The sequence below is a fragment of the Thunnus thynnus genome, chromosome 18 (genome assembly GCF_963924715.1).
Source record: "Thunnus thynnus chromosome 18, fThuThy2.1, whole genome shotgun sequence".
NCBI classification, from domain to species: domain Eukaryota; kingdom Metazoa; phylum Chordata; class Actinopteri; order Scombriformes; family Scombridae; genus Thunnus; species Thunnus thynnus.
In genome coordinates, this window is record NC_089534.1 from 22,532,125 (window position 1) to 22,550,181 (window position 18,057).

General features: G+C 39.5%; 1 protein-coding gene across 2 annotated transcripts in view; it reads right to left on the minus strand.

The window, feature by feature from the left end:
* Positions 1 to 18,057, minus strand: part of sipa1l1 (signal-induced proliferation-associated 1 like 1) — a 96,821-nt gene that overhangs the window by 52,904 nt on the left and 25,860 nt on the right. For both annotated transcript variants that reach the window (XM_067571645.1, XM_067571644.1), the window contains exon 3: positions 13,478 to 13,546. The gene's annotated coding sequence lies outside the window, so the exon portion shown is untranslated. The remainder of the gene's footprint in view (positions 1 to 13,477; positions 13,547 to 18,057) is intronic.

The following is an 18,057-nucleotide window of genomic DNA, read 5'->3' on the forward strand; positions in this document are numbered from 1 at the left end:
GACAAATTTCTATCATGTGATAGACAAAGTTTTTTTGAATCTTGATGACTGTTCAGTAACTTGCAAAATAGTCTTAAAAACCAACATGAAGAAGAATCATGATAAGATTGTAGATCGTTATCCTGCCTGAAAAAAATCATGATATGATATTTTTGCCATATCGCCTACCCCTAGTTTCAGTAATGGTTATGACCAATGAGCCATTGTTAGATATTTACATTTTTCAAAATAAAGGACCAAAATGTTATTTTCTACCTTTCTTTTTTTCTGTTGTACCGAACTCGAACTGAACCGTGACCCCAAAATCGAGGTACATACCGAACCATGAATTTTGTGTACAGTTACACCCCTAATGTTAACACACTGTCCAAACTGCCTTTATGCCATCCCTTAAGATTAACAGCCATGATGATGCCTGTCTATGGGGAAAAGAAGAGATAGGGATGATAGAAAATGGAGCAAAAGAAAGAGGGAAGATAAGTAAAGGTAAGAGCCACTTAGTGTTTCAAGGCCACAGTGTGCAACAATGACACAAATAGCTATGGCCTTGCCTGCATCCCCTGTGTGCAAGCGTGTGTGTGTGTGTGTGTGTGTGTGTGTGTGTGTGTATATGTTTGTACTGTTACCACAGCAAACAGTTGAAAAGATGGGTCAACTAGTACATTGAGAACACGCACAGGAAGCAGGGTTTACCACAACATCAAATGTATGACTGCTTCTCCTGCTCAGCAGTGCAGTTTAGTCAAAGCCACAAACCATTTCCATAGAAAAACAACAATACCTGTCTCACCCTCACTGTGTCTTCAGGTCCGTCTCTCTTTAACACACACATAACACAAACCTCCATGCCTTCCTCTCACTGTGTTTCAGGTGTCCAACACTCAGTTCCCCTCCTCTTTACCTCCACTGTGCAATGAGATTCATCTACGTTTCTTTATCATAATAAAATAAATACATTTATAAAGTAAGAATGCGGAATATACATGCAATTGTTCTATAATACAATACCTGTTTATACAGTATTGATTCACAAGATATATATATACAGTGTTTAGACACAATAACAGGAACATCTACTATGCTCAACTTTTGTTGATGAGGAGTTTTGTTGTTTTACTGGTTTGTAGTGGTGTAATAGAACATAGTTGATCCGTGATCTGTACTGATTGCCCCCCCACAGTTTGGCACGCATGTGAACCGCAGATTAATTGCAAAACTTAATGTCTCATTGAAGACAAAATAAACCAACTGCTGTAGTTACGAGTCAAGGACAGACAGTGTGTTGCTAACAGGAATTTTGAAGAACGTCCAAACCAGCATCTAATGGGTCTGAAGTGTCATTTGCAAGTATGTTTACATGCCTTCTTTAGATATAATCTTCCACTCCACTGTCTTAGACTTATAAATCTCCCAATGTGTTCTTGGCTTATTAGGAGGTAAAGGACAAAAGATGGCTGTCCCAGGACACAGCTATTTCAACTCTTCAGAGGAACCTGGCAGCTGTACTGGCAGTTGAGAGACTTCTCCACCATGAACAGGATAAACCATGCTCAGATTATTATATTTTCCCCTGTCTGTTAGCGTGTTAGCAGTTTATGTAGGTATGTGCTCTGCCAAGTTGCATTTTTGTTGGTCAATTCTAATTGGCAATAGCTGTACTTATGTAATGACTCATAATTCATTCATTATTCATATTGTGCTTGCTCACAGAGGAATTGTTGGGTCTCTGTAAATTAAAGAGTACGGTCTAGACCTGCTCTATGTGGAAAGTGCTCTGAGATGACTTTTGTTGTGATTTGGCACTATATAAATAAAATTGAATTGAATTGAATTCTTCAGTAGATCAAGACAGACCTCAGAAACAGGCTGCAGGGGAAAAGCCTGACAGCCTGTATGCGAGTCAAAATAAACAGACCCCCCGTGGCTGAGATGGACTACCAGAAAGCCCTGGAATTTTTCTTTAAACGACCCAGGAGAATGGCGTGTAGTGATCCAACATGCAGTCTGTGCTGCAAAAAGTAAGGGCCCCATTTTATTTGCTTATGTCCGTATCTCCATGAGCACTGTTCTGAAAAGAGACTATATAGTTTAATGCAACATGGTAACAATACTACTTTGCTTGCTTTCACCTACCCAGTCTTTTTTGACTCCAGTGCTCATGAAGGAGAGGACACAATTATAAGCAAATTGAATGCACCAAGTGACAATTTTTCCTTTAGGCCTTACAGTGATCACTTTATCTTTCGATTGATCCAGCCAATTAGGACTTGAATACAAGGTTTTTTGTAGAGTGTTGAAATGTGCCCAGCATTCCAAGGCTGTAAGAATAAGTAGCCAATCAAGACTTTTTTTCTAGTTTTTTGTACAGTGCAAAAACTTTGATATTATTTATTTTAATTTAATTTCTTTTGTTGCTTTTGTTGAGAACACAGCATTCCAAGCTGATCTGAGAAGTGATCCAATCCGTGACTCAAAACAGTGATACGATCCAAACAATGAGTTGAGTGATCCATTGCACCTCTACTGGTTTGTATAATACTGAAAAATGTATCTGTTATTTTGGCAGTGCCTCTGTATTGAACTAAACTTTAAAGCACTGCTGATCCATATCCAGCCAAAAGCTATACTACTCTGATCTTCACTATCACTGTGGCTTTTAAACACTCACACAAGACAGCAGTATTTGGGTCGTTTGAGGTCTGATGAATCAGGTCCATACAGTCAATTGCCCTCGTGACAGCCTGATCTATTATTATTTATGGTGAGCAGAGAGGATTTTGGGAGGGTGGGGGTTGGTTGGTTGGTGGATAGGTAAAGTGATTTTCCCTGCAGGCTGGTCTGCTATTTACAGTATAGGCTGATAATAGTGATGTAACTATGTTACCTCACAACTCAAACTATAACTGCCCCTCTCACTGTAAGATCACTCTGTTATTCACACTTGAGATGTCACTTTTAATATTTAGCCAACAACAAATTCACATGAACAACAGGTGAGCATGGCTTCACCTGTCGTGAGTTGAATCAAAATGTTCTTTCCAACTAACTGCAGAAAAACAACTCTATAATTGTGCTGACTTCATTTGGGCACACTGTATTTTACTAGGCAGGAGTAGAACAAACATGTCCAACTGTAAGGTCCTCTTGGATCTAGTTGATATTGAATTGTTTTGGCCTCTGTAGAATGGATTTTAAATGGCTTATGCAACACATACAGGTTCAGTTTGTACAGTTATGATGGTGGGATATTGCACCATGCACATTTTCTGTTCCATGTCAATCTATTGAGGGAACCCCGTTAAGTTATATCCAGGCTTGGTTCAGGCTGTACAACCATCCATGAGGCCGACAGGTGGCTGCTAAATGGACAGATAGGGCACTACATAAATTCAATTCCTGAACTGTAAATCCAGTGGACATAAAACCTGTTGCATAAACTAAGCCATCCTTGATGCAATACACCAACTGCCCCAACAGGGTTACTACAAATGAAAGATTTTGACTCAGATGTGAGTTTTGCATTACCAGTCATCTTTTTTTTTTTAAAATGGAGGGAAATGGAGGGATATTATAATTTTAGTTAAAGTTCCGAGTATCTGTGTGTGGTGCTCTTGTTTTCTGTCTGTTAAGCTATGGTGCCCAACATTACTCTTGGTACATATACACCTCTTGTCTTTAATCTTCAATACAAATCACTACTGTTAACAATCAGCAAGTGTAGCACAATACAGTAGCTTAAACTGAATTACCTAAACATAACCCAAGCCAGACACAGAAGTTGTAGCAAAAGGGCTAATTTGAGAAAAGTACTTTGCTAAGAGTCATTGCATTACAAGGTTAACAAAGGATGGCACTTGTTGACATTTACTGCAAAACGCATGCTGTTGCACGTTGTTCATTCTTGGGTGTCTCCATAAGATAATTATTTTAAATAAGTTATCAGTGGAGAACATAAACATACACTCACACACACACACACAGACTGAACGAAGGTCTAATCTGATAGGTTCCAGACCATCTATTATACCCCTTTTAGTGCCTAAAAATTATCAAGTGAAACAAACCAAGCTGCAGGGATAATGTTTTAAGGATACTGTTCAGGTTTTACAGCCTCAGAGGGATATGGCAGTAGCTGTACAGCACTAATTCAATACTATTGGTATGGGTACAATATTAGTAAAAAGCACTGGATCAGATATTGAAATGCACAAAGTTACAATTCATTAAGGCCATGTGTTTTTGACAAAGCACATAGCATACTTGTCAGGACTGGTTAATTTAACTTTGTTAAACTAAACAAGGTCAAGGCGCTGATTAAAATCATGTTCAACAAGTTCAGTCATTATCCCCTTTTCCACAAAATGTGCCTTCACTAAGGTATAGAAAAGAAGCCAGCCAGGCAGAGGCAAGTGGTTGGCTATTAGCATAGCAGTCAACATTTAATAGCGTTGGGGAAGTTTCTGAATTTCGATTAAGAAGTTTTGTGCATCAATGCTAATCTGTTCAAGAGAGATTTGTAATGCATTCAAGAAGTGATTACTTTTCCCATCCCACTGGTCGGGCTGTTTGATCTGTTTGTAGGCAGGTTCGACCTCAGCAGAGAGGTGGCAATGTTAAAAATAAAACAATTAATCAGGTGAAACTTGGCTTTATGTGAGCAGTCACTAACCCGTTTTTGGTGTCTTCATCCATGCAGTTACATACAAAATCTCATTAGAATGGTAAAACACATTCCAGGCAAGTGCTTCAGTCAGCTGTGCTATGACAGCAGCAATGAAGCTGCCTGGTCCTCTCCAAGAGCCACCTCCGCACCACCACCAAGAAAGAGCCCTCTAATCTGTGCCAATCAGATGACGCTAAACAGCCATTTGTTGTTGAATTGGGCACCAGTACACGCCCCCACCCTCATTTCAACAGCCACTGCAGACCCTAGCAAAATGCTGGCAACGCAGCAAAAGCAGGCACAGCAGTGAGGGTGACAGAAATAGCAGAGTGGTGAATAATAGAGAAAAAGAACTATGGTGTAATTAACATGGTGGCTGGGGGCTGATGTACTGTGGAGAGATAAAGCAAGAGAGAGAGGAGAGGGTGTTGAGAAAGAGGATGGAGAGGAGATATGTAGAGAAAGATGAGAAATTAAATGTATTAAAGAGTGGGGCATTTAAGAAGGGGAAAAAAATGGAAGAAAGCAAGAGGGAGAAACAAACAGGATTGAGAGGGACAGCAAAAAAAAAATGGAAAGGGAAACCAATCTAAGACCCTGTCAGCAAAGCCAAAGACTAATGAAACCTGGTAAGAGACATGGGCTTTGTCATATTCAAATCATTAGAGTTGGGGCTGATCCAATCAAATGTCAGTATCAGGTGCCAATACTGACGTCATTCGCTCATCGGATTTCGGACTGATGTTTACCGACCCACGTACAGATCCAGATTCCATAGTCTGTTGTTTTGGCCAGCTGGGAGAGAAGCAGAGCTCACGAGCATCTATAGATATCTAAGAACGAAGAGAAGATGCCAGCCTATGGCCTGGTCGCGAATAAGGAGAGTGTAAAAGCTTGGAGAACAGCCGACACCCCACAGAAGCTGCGAGTGAGGCAGAGGGAAGGAGACGGAGCTCAGCAAACACGGCACGCTGCACCCGCAGGCCGCTGCAGGAAAGAGGGACACGTTTTGTGGAAAAGCTGAAAAGTGGTGAAGGTGCGCTATTATTTTGGCTCATCCCTATTAGTTAATATAGCTGGACTATTGATGCAGTAGGAGACCGAGACAGATAAGTCTGTTGATTTGTTTTCACCATCCGTATTTGCCAGTTGGAGACGCCACGAGGCGGTCAGGGACTAGAGATCACCCGCATGCTGCAACCAAAGCTAAAACAGGACTCCTGTTAGCTAAATTAGAAACTGGATCCTTTTGCAACTGATGCATTTTATTTTTCTTTAGCAGTGTTTTATTTCTTCTAAGAGACTTTGACTTTTAACTTGTGTTTTAAATCTGTTCTTAACTTGTGTTTTAGCTAAATAATAAATTAATTTGTTTTTAACCCCAGTTTCTGTCTGCATGCTGTTTTGGGTCAGCACAACTCCCCAGTGGAAAGTATCGGAAAAGTAAAGTCACACTCCACACACACTGGTTTACTGCAGCATCATGTAACCTTACACATAATACCAACAATAACAACAATAATAATAACAATGATACAGTAATACAGTAATAATAATAATATTCAGGAAAAAAGAGGTCTGGTATCGGTTTCGTTAGATATCCAAATTCAGGTATCAGAATCTGATCGGCACTGAAAAAAAGTGGATCAGCGCATCTCTACAAATCTGATTTAAAGAGGACGGATTATGTTTTTCCTTATTTTCAGTCATATACATAATGTCAGATGTTCATATTAAATGAGGCCAAAGTGTCAAATACTGTAGTAAACGTATGTAGAAGTAATCCCTGTGAGCAAAAAGCACAGGCTTCACACTCCTCAAACTTTTTTTCTACTTTCAGCCCGAGCTGACGTCAACTCGTGACGGATTTCTTTATATGGTCATCTGCTCCACACACAGCGCGCCAGTTCACTGCTCCGCTCCACTAACATCATGGCATTTTTCCATCGTTTTGGGGGTAGTCACACCAAGCCATGACTCAAGTTGAGCTGGCATGTTGTGAGTGTTTTTCTAACACACAGCAGAGCAAAGTAGTTTACCAGTTGGAGGTGTGCTGGTCATATGCAGCTCTTCGTCAGACATCATCATCACTGTGGCTGTTTCTGCTTATACTTCCTCCCTGCATTATTTCTGACTGATCTGCTAGAAAAAGTAAATATATATATCTCCATATGTTGTTGTGTCAACCGGTTTTTAGCATCGCTAACGAAGCTCTGCCAATTCGGTGAGGAACACGTTTAATTTCCTGTAAATTCTTCACAATAAAAGTCTCCTGTTATTTTGTCATTTAAAAGCTTTTTATTTAAAGCAGTGAAGCAAGAATTGTTGGGTTTGCATCAGTGGTAACTTAACACGACTGATACGGCTACACCTCAGCAGGCTTCCAGAAATCTGTCCAATCAGAATAGAGTGGGCTCATCACGAGGGGGGCCTCAAAGAGACAAGAGCTAAAACTGCCTGTTAGAGACAGAGGCTAAACTGAGGGGCTGAATAAAGGGCCAGTATAAGATAAATAAGGAGTTTTTTGAACTGTGAATCATGCAAAGCTACTCTAATGGAGTTCCAGAATAAACCTAAAAATGCATATATCCAAAGCAAATCTGGGTTGCTGTTAAACAAGAAAAACAATTTGATGCATTGCAAAATACTGGTACATAAAGTCCAGAGATGGAAGAAGAAAGGCAGGGACAGAAACAGAAATGTAGATGATAATTATATGTTCTTAGATGGAAGTACATCTTAACATGGTCTCACTAGCTCTGTTTCAACTCTGTAATTCAAGGTTCAATTTCTACTGGCAACACGATGTACAGTACATTTTGAAATAATTGAAAAAACAATTTGACAGTGAAAAAATGATGTCCTGCTATTCATTGATTCACAGCACAGGTGACTTCTTTAGCCACAGAAAATAAGCCATGGATTACATCCATCAGAAAAGAGCTGCAGATTTCCAAAATGGTGCAGCTCTGCGTGGGCAACAGTGAGTTGGAACAGCACTGCAGTAAGGAGAGGAGTGAGTAGGACTGAGAAATGAAAGCAGCTCACTCTTCCATGTACTTGTGTATGTGTGTATGCCTATGTAAGAAGGAGCCGGAACAGCAGGATAAACAGACAGACAGACACGTGGACAGTAGGTGAGAAATGATGTCTTGATGAATGACAAATAAGGGAATTATGAATAAAGCCACAGAGGAATTCTACACAAAATTACAAGCACAACCTTCTAACATACAACAGCTATGTAAAACTAAAAGAAATGCACATTTTTTGAAAAGAAATCTACATAAGCATATTTAAAAAGATCAAGTGTAACATAGTATGACAAGATGTGATATTGTAAATCATTTTCAATGTGTGTCACGGCTGCAGGTTGTCATTTGTTATCTTGACATTCAGTATATGTTGTGACTTGTTAGTAGCTGGTATAGCCATAAGGCTTAGTGGTAATCAAGCTGCAAAGTAGGAGGGACCTCTGGTTCCGAAAGTGATTTCCCCCATTCTGTATTCCCATTTTAAATTTCTTTAAACAATATCCTCACTATTACCTAACATAGTGTACATCCCAATTCCCTTAAATTGCACCTATATTTCCCTCACTTGCGTCTCTTCTTTGCATCTTAGTCCTTCCCACTGAACATGCAAGGAAATGTTGCAAGCAGAGAGGAAAGGAGTAAATGTGTTTTTAGAGAAATGAGGCGATCCTTTCCTCTGGAGCATCGCATGAAGCAATGTCCATTTCTGATGATGGCAGCAGCTGATCACAGATGGATCAGCTGTCAGTCGGCTTTAACAGCTCTAGCGACGTTTAATGGAATTTGGGTCTGCACACATGTGCACCGTGCTAATACTAAAAAAGGTGATCAGTGCCAGAGCAGCAGTGTTTTCTCTCTGTAGCCTGTTACCCGTTTGACAAACACCTGCACATGAATAAAACCCGCATTCTCTATTTATACTGTGTCCTTCTCAGAGGCACGTGAACCATCTCTACTGGCAGAATGTATTTATATTATTTATTAATTATGTGTGTCTATATTAATTGATATTCCGATTTTGAATTCATTATTTAATAACCCAGAATATGTTAAGGGTGTCTTTTGAATACTTGAAGTTATCTATTAGACTAAATGTTTCAAGGAAAATGGAAATTATGTAACTCACATTAAACCCCAGCCTCACATGTGACTAAATGAAAATGACGATAAATAATGCTTGAAATGTGTTTTTTGCTGACAGACTCTCTTACTCTTTAATTTTATCCATAATAAAAGTTCATTGGGGAAATAACAGATCATGAAAACAAAAGTCTCTCTAATAAATGAAGAAAGTTGTTTATGGTTGTTTTGTTGACCAGACCTACAATTACCACAGATGCACTATTTTTAACTAGATGGTGAATCAGAAAATAAACAAAATATAAAATTTGGGAGTGATACGCTTGAGTTTAATCTGTAATTTGTCTGTCAACTCAGTTATGTTATGATGTATCAGATCAGTCCGATCAGCTGCAATGTGCATTCAATAACTGAAATTTTGATGTCTAACGAGTCTAACAATAAAAATAACACTGTTACCCAAACAGCAAAAATGTGTCTTCCCAAGGGTCTGTTATAGAGAACATTTATGTAAAAATGATTATGAATGGGGACTGTTTGGCTACTGGATCAGCTGATCATAATAACATGAAATTGGTCACTATCAGTTCTACGTGGAATGATAGAAGCACCCCTACTATGCATCATGCTGTGAGAAAGCCCAAGTCAAGGCCTTTGTCTTGAACATGTTGGAGGATGATGATGATCACAATGAGAGTCTAAAAACACCTTTTGATAATATAAACAAGATATGACAGCAAATGGATATGTTCATAAAAGGAAAAAGGAGCAAAGGTGTGAAGAAGGAATAGCTTTGTGAGAGACTAGACTAATGGCCTCAGTATAAAACTAGCTGCATCTACCTTGTATAAAAGGTGTGGATAAAGTAAAAGTTTAATGCAGGCGGCCGTAATGTGCAGTCAAGTGAGGAAGCCCTGTTCCTTCCTGTGGCTTTCCGACTCAGGGCTGTGCCAGCCTTTAACTGCGGCCAAGGAAGCTGTCTCACATTCCAACAGGAAACACATCTCAGCCACTTCCTCTTCCTGCTTTCCCCTGAGGAAGTGACAGGTCGGATATGGAATGGGTGAGCCATTCATACTCAAGACTGAAGTCTGGGTGAGACTGACTTTCAAGAAATAAAAACACTTACAAACTGCTTCTGCAACAGCTCAATAAACAACAGATTATCTGCTTGAGTGTTAGGGTGTGTTAACACTACTCTACTGTTTTTATCAACACATGATCTGTTTCAACTAGGACTACCTCCAGCTGCCACTATTAGAATATAATATTCCTGCAACTCAGAGACAAGCAAGTACAGAGTCTCCAAAAAAAAAAACTCTTTGATCAAGGTTTCCGGATGTCCCTTCCAATTATTGCCAACATTTCTACATTGTTACTGTACCCAGTCACATGTTAATATTACATATATTTTTGCCTCCTCCTAAATGTGTTTAGAAATCTCATGAATCGCAATCCGCAACATATATGCTTTACTTCAAGGGGGAACTTTTTTAGCTTTGAAAATGGTTCCACAGAGCAAATACTGTAGGTTTCCCACACTGTGTTTAGTCTTTGACACCACCCACCACTGGCTTTTATGAATGTGTTTTTATTGTGTCTGTATTTTTATGTTTACAGCTTCTGTCTTTTATTGCGAAGCACTTTGTAACATTTACTATATAATGATGCTATATAAATAAACTACTTTTTTTTTTTTTTTTTTTTTCTGAGGATCACGCATAATTTCCATAAATGTAAAGACTGTGTTTATATGCTTGGCAGTTTTTAGTGCCACACAACCCACTAATCTTGTAGAAATACAAGCTCTAAAAATAGTGCAACATGAAGCCAAAACTAAAGAGATGAAGAAGTTTTGCTTCCATGTTTCCTTCGTTTTGTCTTCTCTCATGCTCGACACTTGTTTATTTCTGAGAGAGTTATGTATTGTATGAATGAATGTAACATGGATATTGCACAAATGTGATCCCTAAAAAATGTCTGTTGAGGGTCCTTTGGGAGATATAAATCACATTTATAGTTTTTTTTTTAGACTCAATACTTGGACAGAATAGATGCTTTCACAATGATTGCTTGAATCAACCATGCACAGTGAAATGACTGGTTTTTTAGAAGGTAGCCTGCAAGGTTTTATTGATTGTATTACTTAAGTCTATTTATCTAAAACATTTTCAAAACATTCTGGAGAGTACTCTGCGCAGATCATCTGCAGGGCCAACACAAATAAGCAACCCTGTCATATCTTCAACATTAGTCATGAGGTTAAAAACATGACAATATTCACCATAAAAAAATGTCTAATTTGACCTAGAAAGCCTGGAAGGAAACACAGTACATTTTATTTCCCAAGGCTGTCTTTTTCTGTCTGGACTGTTTTCCAAAAGGTAGAAAAAGATGGTGGTTTGAATAATATCTGACTCACTCAGATACACCCATTTACTGAAACTGGAACTGGACAGCACTGACCCATAGTTACCCTAAGGCCATTGTCAAAACCTACACATTGCTTACAGCCCTTATAGCAGTAAGGAGTAAATTGCGGCATTTGTACTGGAGCTCCTGCTGATAGGTAGGCTGAGATTTCTGCCCAATTACACAGGGAAAGGGGTGAAGCGGGATAAGGCGGTACGCTGGAATAGATCTAATGAGGACGTGGTATGATTGCTGCGGGACTGGAGAGACACACGCTCATTTGTGCCCACAGCGAGAGTATTCGATTGGCACGGAACGGCCAGAATGAAGTGGCAGGGAGAAGGGACGGAGATAGATAGGGAGAGATAATGGAAGTGAGAAGGATTGATTCCTCACTCAAAGTGAGAGCATGTGGGAGGAGATGAGATGCCGAGACTGAAAGTGGGAAAGAGGGAGATGGATACAGAGAGCAAGTGAGTAGTCAGTCCATTAAGTCAACTATCCCATCACCCTCTTTTCTTTGCATCCGTCCATCCATCCCTCCTTCAAACCTCCCCTCACAGAAACACAGCTGGCAGAGGAAGCACTACTAGGGGTACCATCTATAATGATACAAACCCCTTAAAGCACAGTCTCCCGGCATGTAAACACATCTGAGCCTGTAATATAACTACTGACACTTTTTCAAGGCCATGCAGCGTTTGCTAGGGGGCTGAGCAAAACACGGAAAACCAGGGCAAATATGCGACGGGAAGGCTGTTCAAAGAGAGTCCATTACCATTCAGGCGATATATAATAGGCCGATGTGGACTTAGCATTGAATATAGATATAACCATTGTGTATCCTTTACATCCACGTATAATCACACGACATTATACAGTCGGTGTTGCAGTTTGGTGAAGGAGGTTGCTTACATAAATCAATGTGTAGTCTATATGTTATAGATAAGGATGCTGGTCTGTGTTTGCTGCCATATATTTTCTCAAACAAATATTGAAGATTGGGATTGTATCTCTTTTATTAAAAACAGACTGAGTGACTTTCAGGGTCCTTAATCATCTGGTGATTTTATTGACCGCTTGTGTTACTTTTGGACCCTGATGGCTTTTAATAGAACACTTTTTTTTTCTTCACATTTTTCCTAGCTGTTTGATCGCTCTCCATCTCATTATATTCTTTTCTTCCACTTTCTATTATCATCTCTATCTTTCTTCCCTGGTGTGTTTTTCGCTCGCTCTCGCAACCATCTCTCATTCCCAGACTTTCTACCCCCCCCCCCTCTCTCTCTCCCTCGTTCTTGTGTGAATATAGTAGTGTCTGTATCTGTGTGTGTTTGTGTGTGTGTGTGTGTGTGTGTGTGTGTGTGTGTGTGGGAGGGGATGAGAGCAGCATTGCTGGCTGGAGGAGGAGGTGAGAGAGAAAGAAAAAGAAGCGAGAGAGAGAGAAAGAAATACACACAGAGAGAAGCAAAGCATTTACTGGAACAAAACATGCAGTTTCCATCTCATAGATAAGAGCCGCCTACTCACCACTTTTTATCTCACAGCAGATTACTCCTCATTTTTACAATCTATACTATTCCCAAAGCAATATTATATTATATCATATCATATAGGACAACCAGACCTTTAACCATTTGCATTTTTGACAGCCATTTGAACTACATTAAATGTTGCAATACGCACCATCTGTCTAGTGTCTATGTAGTATATTTGAATTTTGGTATCAAGTGCTTGGAAAAAAACCATTAAGTTGACTGTGAATGATAGGACTAATGCATATACGGTGAATTGAGTGGTGTTGAATCTTTTTCAACACAATCGCAGCAATAATGAGCGACACTAATTTCCTCCATGAGGTGTGGGAATGTAGCATATTTAGTTCTTCATGGAAAACAACATAATTGGATGAAAAAATTCTTGAGCTAAACAAATAACAGCCGAGAAATAAAGAGAAAATTTTAGAGAAGAAAAATGGATGCTGGATGTTTGTTCAAAAGAGGATTTGAAAAGGGAAGCCTGTCGCTAAAAACTTGATAGTAGCCTGATGTAGCACATTTTTCAACAAAAGGCGGCAACAAGGACGGACTAAAATTGGTGTTCTCTCTCCTGCAATATAGTGATTTTCACTTCGAGAACTTTAGAGGAAAGAATACGTGCAGCAGAATAACAGTAACCTTGACAACAGCTGTACCGGCGCTGCCTGATGAATTTATCCCCCACACTCGTCAGAACCGGTGCATGGACAGAAGACCCTCGAACCCGACAGAAAAAGCTGGATACTCACCGCTGATCGCTCTATCTGGTCAAGGCCGATGAACTGCAGATGACACAGCTTGAAAGCTCTCCGGTGAATCTGAAAGAGAAGCGGATACTTTCTCAAATAAAGAATGATGTACATGGTGGAGTTATGGTGAAGATTAGATTCAGCGCAACTGGATGATGAGTTCACCCTAGTGGCCCGCGGACAAATGAATCTAGTGATTGTGAGGGATGCACTGATTGGATACAGCTAGGCTTGTCACGATAACTACTTTTGTTGCGATAAACGATATTATTGTTTTATAACACCATTTTATGCCACAGTTGCAGTTAACATGGTAACACAGGTTCAAATAAAATACTGTTATAATAAAATGAATCAAAGCGGAAGCACTGGTGATTTTATCTCAGCTTATCTTGGGATGGAAGTGATGATGTAGTTGCTGTGAAGCTTTTATTGCACTTTCAGTATGAGCCTAGTTGTCGTAGTTGTTGTGGGGGGGGAGCTGAACCTCGCCCTCAGTCAAAGTCCAACACATACAGTGGAAGACAGTAATAGCACGCTTGTAAATGACACCAAGACGTGGTAGAGACTCTCAGAATAGTTTTTTTCTGTTCATTCGGTTAGGCGCTGTGAAAAAATGTTTAGGCGTTGCGCCTAAGTCTTATAATGGTGGGAAAACCCTGACTTTTATAAATTGCATCCACATTTTGGCAAATTCAACAATATTGCACGTTTTACAGTTGATTCGACTTTTAATATCAAATTCCGCAATTCCATCCATGTTTTCCGCCACATGGAAATCATAGGGCCCTACCCAAACCAAGAAATAGAAACATGAATAGAAACTGGCTTTGCAGACTCACTGTATATGTTGAACTATCCAGACAAAAAGATGTTTTTTCATTATAATCCCAACAGGTACCATATATCTTCTCATATTCCTTAAGATAGAAGTGTCCAACATCACTGAAAGACTGGAATCTGGTTTTGGTCTTACTGGTATTTCCCTCTGTAGAGACTTAAGTTTGATTTGATTTTCATATCCAAGGAGCAAAATCCAACTGAGAGCGATGACCTGTTTTACAACAGTGTGCTGATGAAAAAAAGATACAGAGACAGAGTGAACATCAAAAGCAAGTGTCAGTAGCTTTCCCTTTGATGACGTAAATTCTGAACTGTGACTGAGGAAAGTGTGTGCAACTTAATGACTCTTTATATTTTATTCCACTGTTATTGTTGTTATTATTGGTTTATATTCAAGGGGGATATACCGCAATATGAAAAATCAACAGTTTCTGTCTTTTGTAGGAGCCAAAAATCTTTCAGCTTGTTTAAATTAACTCTAAAAGCCTCTGGGATCAAAATATCAGTGCTGGATTATCTCAGAATGGTTGCTGTAAACCAAGTTCGAAGTTCATCAAACACACTAACAAGATTCTAAAAGTCATCATGACTATAATGAGGCACGAGCCTTAATTGCCACAGTCTAATGAATGTCATCCATTAGAGCAGTAATAGAATTTATTATAATTCTCATACCCTACTAGTATGAATGGGCACCAAAGAAAAGGATGCAAAGGAAAATCCCAAAATATGCCTCAAACTGAATGCTAACCAGTACAGTTGGTGACAAAGGCTAACAGGCGTGGAGTGTGGAGTGAAATCACATCTCAAACAAGTGATCTGGCAGTTGTTTTTAAACACACACCAACACACATATTTCATTTCCTCTCTGGAGAGGCTGGCTGGATTTCCTGGAGAACTGCGGCAGCAGCAATCGCCAACTCTGCAGACTGTAGAAACATTTGTAATAAGTTCCATCTGTGTGGTCTGTGAATTCATTTGAGATGCCTTGATTTGTGATTTGTACTCATGACTACAAACATTCATATTCTAATTCCCACCAGATATCACCAGTCCAGTAATTATCTTGTTTGCCCAGACCAGAGGCATCTCGGTTTGACAGGGCTGACAAACACAATCTGCGAGGTCGTGGCCTGATGTGATTGAGAGGTTAATTGGTCAAGCTTTGAAAAAGACCAATTCATTTTAAATAGAGAGTCAGCTAAGTGGTATTGATAATATGTACAAAAAAAAAAAAAAAAAGTCATCTGAGCCGAGCAAGGAATTTGTTTCCTGTGAAGTATTAGCAGAACACCGAAGCTCTGACGAAGATCTGAATTCCAAGATGCCATGTAATCTTGTGAATGAGATTACATTACACTAGAGTTTCCTATTTAATTCATAGTAAACTTTCATTCCTCTAGGGTGCAGCTAGTTTGCAGTAGTATGGCTGCATGCATTTCCAATCAACATCTGGTAACAATTCAGAGATGTGGTTAGTGAAGGTAAATAAACATAGAATGAAATCAACATCATCATCTTCATCTACTGATTGTAATTTCACAGATACTGACAAGACAAAAACATGCTAAAGATGTATAACTAGTGATTAATAATCGCTAATGACTGACTTTTTAACCACTGAAAGAGCCATATTTGGGATTAACATCCATTTTAAGCAAAGAAGAAGAAACAACATTACTTCCACTCCTAACTTAGTATTGTAAAAACTTTTGCCAAATTTCAATTCTCAACACCAAACTAAATCTGATTTCTTCTCCAAAACACACATTTATCTTCTAAGCCTAACCCAGTCAGCTCCGATGCCATCTCCCCATACGACAGGCTATTAGTACAGACTGCTGACCTGGACCCTGGACCCATCTCTGGTCTGTTTCTGTATGCTGGCGTTAAGCCTAATGAGGCTTGCTAATGGTCCACCCATGCCAATCTGGGGGGAAACCTACTCTATGCAAACTGGAACACATTTGAACAGTTGCTCAGTACATACACACTCTTTCTACCACTACCCACAGTTGCTTAGTTGATGAAAGGACAAACATAACCCAAGCATGAGTCAACTATAAAGCCAACATCTGTCTTCCATCCTATCATACTGTATCTCACAGTCTCAACTCATATTTCCCTAGCGAATAGAAATCAAAGATCTGTAGATATTACTTTGGGCTAGAAAATGCTTCCCAACATCAGTATACTTTTTTTACCACTGCTTATCCATTAACATAACAGTTTCATTCTTTGCTGTTGTTTTTCTGATTGGGGACAAATAATACATGAGTCTGCCTGATTCTCAGAAAATAGCCTGTAGTTTTTGCATTCATGGCCCACATATTGGGAAAACAAATCAACCTTCAAACTTCAGCAATAAGATATACAGTAACTGTGCGGATGACCTTCTGTTCCACCCCACCAGTTTCCACTGAAACACTGGTGGTGACTGATGCTGCATGGCCTAACTTTGACTGGCTTAGCAAGGCCACACTCTCACAGGAACTTGTCCATTAGTCATGCTCTGTTAATATTACTAGTTAATGATTACATACCTCAGTCTGTGGGACATGGGGGAGTTAAATATGAAACCAAATAATCCAGTTTTAACTGGGTTGTTTTAGAGTTCATGAGAAAATCCAAAAAAATATTGTGTGTGATACTAGCCTGACAACCTAAAAAAGAATTCAGTGTTTTTTACATGACTTCTTAAACACACCTAATAGTAAGTAAGTAACCATTCAATCTTAGGAATGCGATGGAGTGAGAGCTTTAAAAGCAACTGCATAATCCATCAAGCTTGTCTGGGGAAGTACAGGGAGCTGCGGTTCTGACCAACACTGACAGACAAGGCCGATCAGAAAACGGATTAATATGATCCAGGCAAAAGCTCTGTCTGAAATTCACTGAATGCACTCAGAGCGGAAAGTTAGGTGGGAGAAATCAGAGGGGTTGCAGACAGATGACGATGGGAGATGACAGAAATGGGAAGGGCGTGTAGGGTTTTGGAGAGAAGAGAGAAAAAAACGGAAAGGATTGAAAAAAAGAGGAGGGCAAAACAGGTCAGAGCTGGTAAAGCTATAGTATGGGCTGGCAGTATAGCCCATGCCTAAGGCCAAAGGGACAAGCTTAACCAGATGCTTTTACACCAACTCCTGGTGTTAGGGCAACCTACCCATCTCTAAAACTACATATAAAACAAATGATAACATACTAAAAACCTCTAATTTATTCTTTAGCAGAGGTCTGAAGGCTCCTGACACAACAGTTGTGATTTTCAGCATAAGTTTGTGTTTGTGCCATTCTAGCTTCTCAACTTCAGACCTATTACCACTGATTTAAGGATTAGTCTGCTAAAGTCAGGTGTTCTCAAAGTCAAAATTTAATCCACAAATAACTCCATAAATGTAAACTTTACAACGACCGACTATTGATTTCCCCCATTACAATGTTCCAGCTATTAGCCTTGGCTATAAATCAATGCCCACTATGACAAAAAAAAAAGGTTGTGATTGAGAAGAATGTGTACTTTGGCAAGATTTTTTAAGAGACAGCTTGACAATACAAATCATGCTGTGGTATACTGGATTCAGGCAGAGCATTAGCTCAAGTTGCAGGTCATAAAACAGACCATGTCCAGATGTCTGGCAGGGCACACAAGAACGCAGAAGAGGATTTAAGGAGATATTTCTCTCTCTAGTCAGCTACTGATGGTCATGACACCTCCCAGTTGAGAACCAAATTCTTAT